This window comes from Rhinopithecus roxellana, chromosome 8 (assembly GCF_007565055.1).
Source record: "Rhinopithecus roxellana isolate Shanxi Qingling chromosome 8, ASM756505v1, whole genome shotgun sequence".
In the NCBI taxonomy this organism is placed as follows: domain Eukaryota; kingdom Metazoa; phylum Chordata; class Mammalia; order Primates; family Cercopithecidae; genus Rhinopithecus; species Rhinopithecus roxellana.
The window spans coordinates 89,638,410-89,651,277 of record NC_044556.1 but is presented as its reverse complement, the minus strand read 5'-3'; the positions used below and the strand labels follow the sequence as shown (position 1 = coordinate 89,651,277).

Genomic DNA, 12,868 nt, shown 5'->3' with positions numbered 1-12,868 from the left:
AAGTGATTCTTCTGCCTCAGCCTCAGTTTCCTAAGTAGCTGGGAGTACAGGTGTGTGCCACCATGTCCAGCTGATTTTCGTATTTATTATTAGAGATGGATTTTACGATGTTGCCCAAGCTGATCTCGAACTCCTGACCTCAGGTGATCTGCCCGCCTCAGCCTCCCAAAGCGTTGGGACTACAGGCATGAGCCACCGCACCCAGCCACTCATCCAGTTTTATATTCTGGTCTTTCTAATTAACAACCCTGAAAATCTAATCCCAAGTATACTGTCCTGGTCCTGCCAATACATGCTAGGTAATTCTTGAAGCTCCACGAGGGTATGATATCTCTTCTTCCTTATCAAGCCCAACATAGTCTCTGCCAGGTCATGCTGTGATAGAATTTAATCCTGCTTATCAGCCTGGAAGCCAAGAGAGGAGGCGGGGGAAGCTCCTGAGGGGGAAATGTATTGTTTTGTCAGATAGAGAACTCTGCAGGTCTTCCTGCATGCAGGGAGTACTATTTTATTATTTTATTTTATTTTATTTTATTTTTTATTTTATTTTATTTTTTGAGACGGAGTCTTGCTCTGTTGCCCAGGCTGGAGTGCAGTGGTGTGATCTCGGCTCACTGCAAACTCCGCCTCCCGGTTTCACCCCATTCTCCTGCCTCAGCCTCCAGAGTAGCTGGGACTACAGGCGCCCGCCACCACGCCCAGCTAATTTTTTGTATTTTTAGTAGAGTCGGGTTTCACCATAGTTAGCCAGGATGGTCTTGATCTCCTGACCTTGTGATCGACCCGCCTTGGCCTCCCAAAGTGCTGGGATTACAGGCGTGAGCCACCGTGCCTGGCCGAGGAGTGCTATCTTTTAATGGAGAAGGTTGGATACCTCTGAGTCTCACTCTGTTGCCCAGGCTGGAGTGCAGTGGTGTGATCTCAGCTCAGTGCAACTTCCGCCTCCCCGGTTTAAGTGATTCTCGTGCCTCAGCCTCCTGAGTAGCTAGGATTACAGGCGCGTGCCACCAGGCCCAGCTAATTTTTGTATTTTTTGTAGAGACTGGGTTTTACCATGTTGGCCAGGCTGGTCTTGAACTCCCGACCTCAAGTGCCTTGGTCTCCCAAAGTGCTGGGATTACAGGTATGAGCCACCGTGCCCAGCCTTGGCTGAGCATTTAAATGCCTCTGGAACTCAATGACTTTAACTATTAATGAGAGGGAGCAGGGACCACCCCTTTTTGAGGCCTTCAGGCACCCGAGCATGGAAATAAAGGAAAATCATGAATTCCTTCAAGGGAAATTCCAGGCTCCTAGCTAGTCCTGAGAAGTAAATAAGCAACTCGATAAGCAAGAAGGTAATGGTAGTTTAAAACAGTAGTTAGAATCACAGGATGTTTGGTTCCCCTACAGAAACTAAAGATGACATCTTAACATATGTCTCTGAGTTATTTTTCAGGAACTCAAACCCCTACCAAATGGATCTGCTGGCACGTTAGACCTCAGACAACAGGGAGCTGAGAACTGAACTCTGCCCACTGTCTTTGTTCTCAATTTCTTCCTGAGGGGCCTGGAGGAGGTCACACCCACAAGCCAGAGCTAACATTCTTTGCTGCTGACCCCAAATCTTTGAACAAAGCTTCTCTTCCTCAACCAATTTCAGATCAGAAAATCTTGAGTCTATCTGTGACCTGTAAGCCCCCACTTCGAGACATCCCACCCTTTTAGGCCAAACCAGTATATAATCTCCATGTATTGATTTATGATTTTGCCTGTAACTTCTGCTTTCCTAAAATCTACCCCTACCTTTAAAAATTCTTTCTTTCGAGCCAGGCACAGTGGCTCACGTCTGTAATCCCAGCACTTTGGGAGGCTGAGGCAGGAGAATTTCTTGAGGCCAGGTGTTCGAGACCAGCCTGGATAAAATAGCAAGACCCCCCCCCCCCCCCCCCCCCGCCCCACACACACACACACACCTGCCCCGGATCTCTACAAATTTAAAAACTAGCCAGGTATGGTGGCACATGCCTATAGCCCTAGCTGAGATGAGAGAATCGCTTGAGCCCAGGAGTCAGGAGTCTGAGGTTGCAGTGAACTATGATTGCACCACCACACTCCAGCGTGGGTGACAGAGCGAGATCCTGTCTCAAAGAACAAAACAAAATGTCCTTACTTTCAAGCCATCAGGGAGGTCAAGATTTAAGCAAGAGCTGCTTGATTCTCACTTGGCACTCTGCAAATAGACTCCCTCCTTTCTCCTGCTGCAAACCTCAGTGTGGTTGTTTTGGCCTTATTGCACCAGGCAAGCGGACCCCAATTCTGTTCAGTAACATTAAGACCTAGTTTGCTCCTCAGCTGTGTTCACTCTTGGTAAAGGCAACGATGACCTCTTTGTAAGCTACCAATAAGGGCTCTGGCTCTCCACTTAGCTGGTATGTGTTTAACTCTCGCTTTTCATTATTCCTATACAGGGCATTAACAACCAGCCAACTCCATTGTCTTTTAAAGCAGTGTCTTTCCCCTGTCTTTCAATTGCCCGAATCATCTCACCAGCAAAGGTGTTCCTCTCTGCTCAGATATTTTGGGCCACCTTGAATCAGGCATTATCCGTGCCCCACATTCCACTTGGGATGGGATACTCCTTGCCAGCCAGGTGAGAAATTAGTCAATCCTAAACTGTGTGCTTTTCCAGCCACTCTTGATATCCTGTTCCTGTTCAAGTTTTCTGAGAAGCAGAGGCTAGGACGCAATCAGATGTGCAGAAGATTGATTTATTTGTTCGGGGAAATGCTTTTGAGGGATAAAGCAGAGAGACAGCAGGAGTATGCAGGGAGAGACTCAGAACAGAGTGCAGCTCTGGGAAAATCTTGGCTAGGCCAATGGGGGACTGTGTTCATCATGCTCTGATTACCTTCCATGTTTGCTTGCTGAAAGGACTCACAGGACTCCAACAGTTTCTATACTCATACAGATCAGTTTTGCATTGTTTTGTTTTGTTTTTTGAGACAGAGTCTTGCTCTGTCACCCGGGCTGGAGTGCAGTGGCGGATCTCGGCTCACCACAACCTCCACCTCCTTGGTTCAAGCAATTTTCCCACCTCAGCCTCTCGAGTAGCTGGGATTACAGGTGTGCACCACCACGCCCAGCTAATTTTTGTATTTTTATTAGAGAGAGGGTTTCACCATGTTGCCCAGGCTGGTCTTGAACTCCAGAGTTCACATGATCCACCTACCTCGGCCTCCCAAAGTGCTGGGATTACAGGCGTGAGCCACCCAACCCAGCCCTCACATATCAGTTTTTAACAGGCAAAGGATACAGTATGGTAACAGCAGGCAAAGTTATGCAAAGAAGGGGCTAGAGATCTCAGGCACAGGCTTCTTTGTCCTCCCTCTGCTGACTCCCACTGGATGTGCTACATGCTCAGGTCTTGAACCATCATGTGTGTATATACCAGGAAGTCCAAAGTTCACTCATGGTGGGATCTCTTAGAGTGAACTGGTCATGTAGGCATGTTTTAGCTCCATGACCAGCCTTAATATTGAAATCCTCCAGGCTCCATCAAAGAAACAATTATTAAACAATGCTGATAGGCCGGTATGTCCTATTCCCCAAACAATCCACAGACTGATGGTTACAGAACATCATTTGATATATTCCATAGTGTTGGCCAAGGGTCACCATCAGGCTCCAGGCAGCTCCACAGGTAAGCGTGCAGCCTATTCTGACCAGACCGCACAGGAGCCCCCACAACCAAGACAGCCCATTAGAGGACGCATGGATATGGCCTGGTTTGAGCAGCTCTGCCGTGCACAGTTATTGGCTAGGAGCAGCCTGGGGAGAGCATGGTGTTGATATGAATACTGTGGCAGAGCTTAGGGGCAGCAGTTGGAGACTGGAGATCTCAGTGGTTGTAATGGTTAAGGTTAGGTGTCAACTGGACTGGATTAAGGAACACCTAGAGAGATGGTAAAACATTTCTTCTTGGTGTGTCTGTCTGGGTTTCCAGAGCAGACTGGCTTGTGAGTCAGTGGACTAAGAGGGGAAGATCTTCCCTCAGTGTGGCTGGGCACCATCCAGTTGGCTCGGGGCCAAGATAGAACAAAAAAAGGAGAGAAAAGGATTTCCTCTCTCTCCTGGAGCTGGGACATACTCTTCTCCTCCTGTCCTTGGATATCAGGACCCGAGGCTCTCCAGCCTTGAGACTCTAGGGCTTTCATGAGCACCACCCCACCAGGTTCTCAGGCTTTGGGGCTTGGGCTGAGAATTACACCATTGGCATCCCTCGTTTTAAGACTTTTTGACTTGGATTGAGCTGCAATATCAGCATCCCAGGGTCTCCAGCTTGCAGATGGCCTGTCATGGGACTTCTCAGCTTCCAGAATCATGTGAGCCAATTCCCTAATAAATCCCTTCTCCTCTGTCTGTATATGTATCCATGTATCTATCTATCTATCTATCTATCTATCTATCTATCTATCTATCTATGTATCTATCTAATCATCCCCTGTTGGTTCTCTCTTTCTAGAGAACCCTAACAGTGGTGCACCTCCATAGGTATCAAAATGCACTTCAGGAAAGGTTTCAAAAGCCCTCTATACTTGTGAGACCCCTGTTTATCTCTTGAGTCTTACCTTTTGCCATATCTAATTTTAAACTCTCCAACCATCCTCAACTACGTAAAGTTCCTGGGATAAAAGCTATGTTCTTTCTTTGCCCTGGGCCTTTACACATGACTTTCTGCCAATCATAATACTTTCTTCTTCCACTTCCTCTCTCTAACTTCTACTCAGCCTTCAGGTCTCAGTTCAAAGACTGGAAAACATTCCTTACCTCAACCCCTACCAACCTCTGAATAAGTTTAGGACATCCTACCCACAAATACGGCACTTTGGTATTTGAGAAAACAGCAGAAGCAAGTAGGTCATTCTCATCTTCCTCTCAGCCTTCTCCCTTGAAGCAGGTCATGAGATCACATTGGAGAGGTCCCTCCCTATACCTAGAGGAAAGGGACATCCTTATCTCTGAACACAGAGACACAAAGAAAAATTGGAACAAATAGATCTTGCTAAGTGGTCTCCTCACACTTTATTAACATTAGATCATACTTTTTATCCAATTGTATTTTTCCATGACCATCCACTTCTCCATCAAACCTAGTATAAAATATACACAGATTTACCTGTTTCTTTGGGCTATTTCCCTTTTTTGTTTTTTTTGAGACAGAGGTTTGCTCTGTCGCCTGGGCTGGAGTGCAGTGACTTGATCTCGAATCCCTGCAAGCTCTGCCTCCCAGGTTCAAGCGATTCTCCTGCCTCAGCCTCCCAAGTAGCTGGGATTACAGGCACACATCACCATGCCCGACTAATTTTTGTATTTTTAGTAGAGACTGGGTTTTGCCATCTTGGCCAAGCTAGTCTCAAACTCCTGGCCTCAGGTGATCAGCCCGCCTCAGCCTCCCAAAGTGCTGGGATTACAGGCGTGAGCCACTGTGCCCAGCCCTAAGTCTTCCACGTCACATGAAACTTAAATAAATAAATCTGTATACTTTTTTTGTTTATCTTTTGTTATAGGGGCTTCAGCCACAAACCCAGTGATTATCAAGGAAAAAATATTTCTTTTCCTACCCTACACCCCACACTCTACTATACTCCTATAGTATCTTGACCTCAGCTCTAGGGTAGCTCTTGTCAAACTATTGCAATTGCTTATGGCATGTGTCTGTATCTTCTATTGGCCTGAAAGCTCTGTAAAAGTAAGGCACTATGTCACACTGAATTTTGCAACCTTAGTTCCTACCACATAGTAGGTGCTTAATAAGCATTTGCTGGCCAACTACTGGATAATAGTAGCCTATTAAATTGCCTAGAATACTAGGGGTTATGAAGAGAAAGCAGAATTGATGACTATAAACCTTTTTTTTTTTTTTTTGGAGACAGGGTCTTGCTCTGTTTCCCAGGCTGGACCGCAGTGGTGCAATCATAGCTCACTACAGCTTCAACCTCCCCAGCCCAACTGATCCTCATACCTCAGCCTCCTTAGTAGCTGGGACTACAGGCGCACACCACCTTGCCCAGGTAATTTTTGTGGAGACAGAGTTTGACTATGTTGCCCAGGCTATTGAACTCTTAATGTCTCCTTGGACACATATGTGTCCTGAAGGGCTAATCTTTCTGGGTTAGAATTCACAAATCTGCACTGTGTTGAGTCATCCAATCTTTCTGGTTTGGGCAGTTCTGATGACAAGGTATTCCTCCTTGGGTAGCCTGGGCTGGTGGACTCCTCTAGCTTATATTTGCTAATTCATTTAAGAAATTCAGGGCCGGGCGCAGTGGCTCATGCCTGTAATCCCAGCACTTTGGGAGGCCAAGGTGGGTGGATCACGAGGTCAGGAGATCGAGACCATCCTGGCTAACACGGTGAGACCCTGTCTCTACTAAAAATACAAAAAATTAGCCGGGCGTGGTGGCGGGCGCCTGTAGTCCCAGCTACTCTGGAGGCTGAGGCAGGAGAATGGCGTGAACCTGGGAGGCGGAGCTTGCAGTGAGCCGAGATCACACCACTGCACTCCAGCCTAAGCAACAGAGCCAGACTCCGTCTCACAAAAAAAAAAAAAAGAAAGAAAGAAAGAAAGAAATTCTGAACAGGCCAAGTGCCCGTAATCCCATCACTTGGGGAGACTGAAGGCAGATTGCTTGAGCTCAGGAGTTCTAGACCAGCCTGGACAACATGGCAACACCCTGTCTCTACAAAAAATAGCAGTGTGCCCCCGTAGTAGCGTGCCCCTGTAGTCGCAGTTATTTGGGAGTCTGAGGTGGGAGGATGTGGCTTGAGTCTGTGAGGCTGAAGTTGCAGGAGCTGTGATTGTGCCACTGCTGTCCAGCCTGAGCAACACAGTGAGATCTCATCTCAAAAAATAAATAAAATTGCCCAGCAGAGTCTCTCTTTGACTTCACATCTTCATTAAGTACCTAGGAATGGGTCTAATACAAAATGACTACTAAGATTAGGATAAAACCTAAAGTCTGAAAACAAGATTTTCCTTGTAACACCTTTATTGAGTTATACTTCACATACCACAATTCACCTATTTAAAATATACAATTCAATAGTTTTTAGTATATACTATTGTATATAGTTCACACTTAACCCTGGAGGATACATTCCAAGACCCCCACTGGATGCCTGAAACTGACGATAGTACTGAATCCTATATATACTGTTTCTTCTATACATACATACCTATGATAAAGTTTAATTTGTAAATTAGCTGAGTAAGAGATTAACAATAACTAATAATAACATAGAACAGGCTGGGCACAGTGGCTCACGCATGTAATCCCAGCACTTTGGGAGGCCAAGGCAGGCGAATTGCTTGAGCCCAGGAGTTCAAGACCAGCCTGGGCAACATGGCAAAACCCCATCTCTATAAAATATACAAAAATTGCCGGGTGTGGTGATGCATGCCTGTGGTCCCAGCTACTGTGGAGGCTGAGGTAGGAATATCATCCGAGCCTGGGGCAGTCCAGGCTACAGTAAGCCATGACTGCACCCCTGCACTCCAGCCTGGATGACAGAGACCCTGTCTCAAAAAAAATAATAAAACAGAGTGGAACAATCACAGCAATATACTGTAACAAATGTATACTGTAATAAAAGTTAATGTATATTGTAACTCTAAATATCTTACACTGTACTCATCTCTTTTCGGACCTCAGTGGTTCAGGGGTAACTGAAACCGTGGCAAGAGAAACTCTGGAGAAGTGGGGACTACTGTAGGCACAGAGCTGTGCAATCACCATGGTTGATTTCAGGACATTGTTTTTTTCTTTTTTTTTTTTTGAAACGGAGTCTTGCTCTGTCGCCCAGGCTGGAATGCAGTGGCATGATCTCGACTCACTGAACCTCCACCTCCCGGGTTCAAGTGATTCTCCAGCCTCAGCCTCCCGAGTACCTGGGATTACAGCTGCCCACCACCACCCCTGGTTAATTTTTGTGTTTTTAAGAGAGACAGGGTTTCACCGTATTGGTCAGGCTGGTCTTGAACTCCTCTCCCCTGGTGATCTACCCTCCTCAGCCTCCGAGAGTGCTGGGATCACAGGCGTGAGCCACCACACCTGGTCAATTTCAGGATATTTTCATCAACCCAAAATGAAACCCTGTACAGTGGACTGGACATGGTGGCTCTAGCACTTTGGGAGGCTGAGGCAGGAGGATCCTTTGAGGCCAGCATGTCTGGAATCGGTTCCTTCTGGTGGGTTTTTGGTCTCACTGACTTTCAAAAATGAAGCTGTGGACCTTCGTGGTGAGTGTTAAGAGCTCTTAAAGACGTTGTGTCTAGGAGTTTGTTCCTTCAGATGTGTCCAAAGTTTCTTCCTTCTGGTGGGTTTGTGGTCTCGCTGACTTCAAGAACGAAGCCATGGACCTCCGTGGCGAGTGTTACAGCTCTTAAAGGTGGTGTGAACCCAAAGAATAAGCAGCTGCAAGGGTTATTGTAAAGAGCTAAAGTGCAAATCAGAAAGGAACCACAGCAGGGTGCTGCTGTTGGCTTGGGTGGCCAGCTTCTATTTCCTTATTTGGCCCCGCCCATGTCTTGTTTATTGGTCTATTTTACAGAGTGCTGATTGGTCCATTTTACAGAGTGCTGATTGGTCAATTTTTACAGAATGTTGATTGGTGCATTTACAATCCTCTAGCTAGACACAGAGTGCTAATTGGTGCATTTACAATCCTCTAGCTGGACAGAAAAGCTCTCCAAGTGCCCACCCGACCCAGAAGCCCAGCTGGCTTCACCTCTCACCAGGAGTTTAAGACCAGCATAAGCAACATGATGAGATCCCTGTCTCTGCAAAAAAAAAAAAAAAAAAAAAAAAAAAAAAAAAAAAAAAATTTTAGCCAGGCTTGGTGGCACACACTGTAGTCCCAGCCACTCCAGAGTCTGAGGCAGGAGAATTGCTTGAGCCCCAAGAGTTCTAGGCTGCAGTGAGCTATGATAAGGCCACTATACTTCAGTCTGGGCAACAGCAAGCAAGACCTTGTTTCTAAAAAAGAAAGACAGAAGAAGAGAGAAACCCTGTACTCATTAGTAGTCACTCCCCATCCCCCACCCCTGACCCTATTCCCATCAGCCCTAAGCAATCCCTAATCTGCCCTTTCTTTCCATGGATTTGCCTGTCCTGGACATTTCACATGAGTGGAATCACACAAAATGTGATTTTCTATGGCTGGCTTCTTTCACTTAGCATATGATGTTTTCAAAGTTCATTCATGTAACATTTACCAGTACTTCATTCCTTTTTATGGCTGAATAATACTTCATTTTATGACATACCACTTTTTTCTTTCTGTTTAACGTTTATTTTAGGTTCAGGGGCACATGTGCAGGTTGTTATATAGGTAAACTCATGTCATGGGGGTTTGTCGTACAGATTATTTCATCACCCAGGTACTAAGCCTATTAGCCAACAGTTATTTTTCTGATCTGCTCCCTCCTCCCACTCTCCACCCTCAAGTGTCTATTGTTCCCCTCTTTTACCACATTTTTCAATGCCTGCTTTTATTACAAAAGTAATACAAGGCCAGGCATGGTGGCTCACGCCTGTGATCCCAGCAGTTTGGGAGGCCAAGTTGGGCAGATCACCTGAGGTCAGGAATTGGAGACCAGCCTGGCCAACATGGCAAAACCCTGTCTCTACCAAAAATATAGAAATTAGCCATTGTGGTGGCAGGTGCCTGTAATCCCAGCTACTCGGGAGGCTGAGGCAGAATTGCTTGAACCTGGGAGGCAGAGGTTGCAGTGACCAAGATCGTGCCATTGCAATACAGCCTGGTGACAAGAGAGAAACTCTGTCTCAAAAAAAAGATAATACAAAATATTTCGGGCTTGCATTACCGGCAAAAGTGATAAAAAACATTTTACTGCTCATAATTTTATATAATTAACTACTTATAATTTCTCTGTTATAAATACAGATTCAGAAAAAATTAAAAGCACCCATAGCCCTATCATACAGAGATAACCACCATAAACATTGGATATCTTTTGTTCTGAGCTTTATCTATGCAAATATATTTAGTAATTGGAATCATACTTGTAATGTTTGTGTAATATGAATTTTTTTCTTATGGTAAAATGCACATAATATTTACAATTTTTGCCATTTTAAAGTGTATAGTTAGTGGCACTAAGTACATACACATTGTTGTGAAACCATCACCACCATCCACCTCCAGAACTTTTTTATCATCCAAAACTGAAACTCTGTACCCATTAAACAATTAACTCCTCACTCCTCTCCCCCTCAACCCCTGGCAAGCACCATTCTGCTTTTTCTCTATGAATTTGAGAACTCCAGGTTCCTCACATAAGTGGAATCCTACAGTATTTATCCTTATGTGTTATTTCACTGGCTTATTTGGCTGAGCATAAAGTCTTCAAGATTGATCTATGCTGTAGTACAAGAGGACTTCAAGAAGTTAGTGGAAAAATCGAATTAAGTGATTTTTTTTTTTTAAAGGCTGGGTGCAGTGACTTACACCTGTAATCCCTGCGCTTTGGGAGGCCAAGGTAGGAGGTTCACTTGAGCCCAGGAGTTTGAGACCAGCCTGACCAACATGGTGAAACCCGGTCTCTACTAAAAATACAAAAATTAGCTGGGCGTGGTGGCATGTGCCTGTAATTCCAGCTACTCAGGAGGCTGAGGCAGGAGAATCGCTCGAACCCGGGAAGCGGAGGTTGCAGTGAGCCGAAATTGCGCCATTGCTCTCCAGCCTGGGCGTCACAGCAAGACTCTGTCTCAAAATATAAATAATTAGGTGGGTGGTGGTACGCATCTGTATTCCCAGCTACTCGGGAGGCTGAAGTGAAAGGATTCCTTGAGCCAGGGAGGTTGAGGCTGCAGTAAGCTACGATTGTACCACTGCACTTCAGCTTAAGCAACAGAGTGAGACCCTGTCTCAAAAAATAAAAATAAAAAAATCAAGTTTGATCAGGAGCTGAGAGCATACCCCAGAAAGCCCTGAAAGTAGCCACACCTCTACCACCAGCCTTGGCTGCCCAGGGAGTACTGGCCTCGGCGGCCTCACATCCATGGTCCTCTGGGTAGGGACAAGAAGGTCATAGCAAAGATTTTGGGAAAAGGAAAATGATTCAATGTAAGAAACGCATCTGCCATTTAAAAAGAACCCCAGGAAGTACCTTGGCAGTGTAGGAGCTAGAGAGACTGTGGAGTCTGACGCTGAAGGAGAAAAGGGTGCGGAGGCAGCAGATGTCACAGCCCTGATGGAGTTCCACTGCAAGGCAGTAAATGTGGAGCAGGCCGTAACCATTATAGAAGCTATCCACATCCTGGGGGTCCTCCACACAATTACGAGTGGAATTACCAGAACACTGAGCGTGGGGAAAAGAAGGAAGGATGGGAGAGTGCTCCCAAAGGCCAGGCCCAACAAGACCGGCCCTTCCTCAGGAGAAGGTTCCTGGAGAAGGTTCCTGCCCTACTACCTGAAGAGACCCTATGGACGTGGACCACAGTGTTCCAGCCCTCCAGCGCAGGGAGCAGAGATGGGGGGTGTTGACAGCCAAGGTGCAGGAGCATCAGGTAGACCAATGAGGCAAGATATGTATGTGGCTATAGGCCACAATTCCTCTGGGGCTCTCCTAGCCAAAGACAGCCTAGAGAGGATGGTGATGAAGAAGATTTAAAAAAAAAATCAAGGAGATTAGACCCCAGGTCAGCAGCAATGTCGGTGCCCAGATGGAGACCCAGAAAACCCTAAACCACAATATGGCAAAGAGACAAAAGCAGCTGAAAATTTGCCCATGTCCAAGGCTGAGCAGGGTAGGGCTGAGTAAATACCAGCTTACCATCTCTACCATCATCCCCTTTAGTCATACAACAAGAAGAAATGAATGGGAAACTGCAACAATAAGAAATGAACAAAAGATGGGAGCTGAAGACATTGTTTGCTTTTTGCTGCTAACCAGTTACTAGAACTATCTGCATTATCTATGCAACATGGGTTTTTTAAATCACTTTTTTCCTAGAGACAACTCTTTTTGGTAATAACAAATGTGGCTTTCTTAAAAAAAAAAAAAAAAAAGTATGGTTTTTCTCAATATGTCTCTAAGGATTTTTAAATTGTTTCATATCTGGTCAAGATGAGACAAGAACTTCATTTTAAGTTTGTAATAAAAGTGTACAACTTGGTGTTTTTTCAAAATAGTCAATGAACTGCAAGCACTTGTCAATAAAGACCTTAAATAATTGTCAAAAAAGTTAAAATAAAAAATATAAACTGTATTTCTCAACATAGACTTCACCAAGTTCAGGACACTTTTGTAAGTAATGATACCAGCCATTTAGTCCATCCCTAAAGAACTGAGGGTCCTGGGAATGTAACCATGTCAGTGCAGTCTCTTTTACAATATTAACTGAAGAAAAATAGGTGTACTTTTATGGTTTTTTAAAAGATTAGGAAATGAAAAGAAGGCAGAAGGAGGCAAATCAGGACTGTAAGGTGGATGCCTAATGATTTCCTTTTGAAACTCTATTTATTTATTTGTTTGTTTGTTTGTTTTTTGAGGCAGGGCCTCACTCTGTAGTCCAGGCTGGAGTGCAGTGGCACAATCACGGCTCACGACAATCTCTACCCCCTGGGCTCAAGCAATTCTCCCACCTCAGCCTTCTGCGCAACTGGGACTACAGGCATGCGCCACCACGCCTGGCTAATTTTTGTTATTTTTTATAGAAATGGGGTTTCACCATGTTGCCCAGCCTGGTCTCTAATTCCTGGGCTCAAGCAATTCACCTACCTTGGCCTCCCAAAGTGCTGGATTACAGGCATGAGCCGCTGCGTCCAGCCTGTTGAAAGTCTTGCTTGCACAGTTACCCAT

At 45.3% G+C, this 12,868-nt stretch overlaps 1 pseudogene; it reads left to right on the top strand.

Annotated features, from left to right (window-relative positions):
- Positions 1–2,609: 2,609 nt before the first annotated feature.
- LOC104677204 lies at positions 2,610–11,827 on the top strand (annotated as a pseudogene).
- The last annotated feature ends 1,041 nt before the right edge of the window (positions 11,828–12,868 follow it).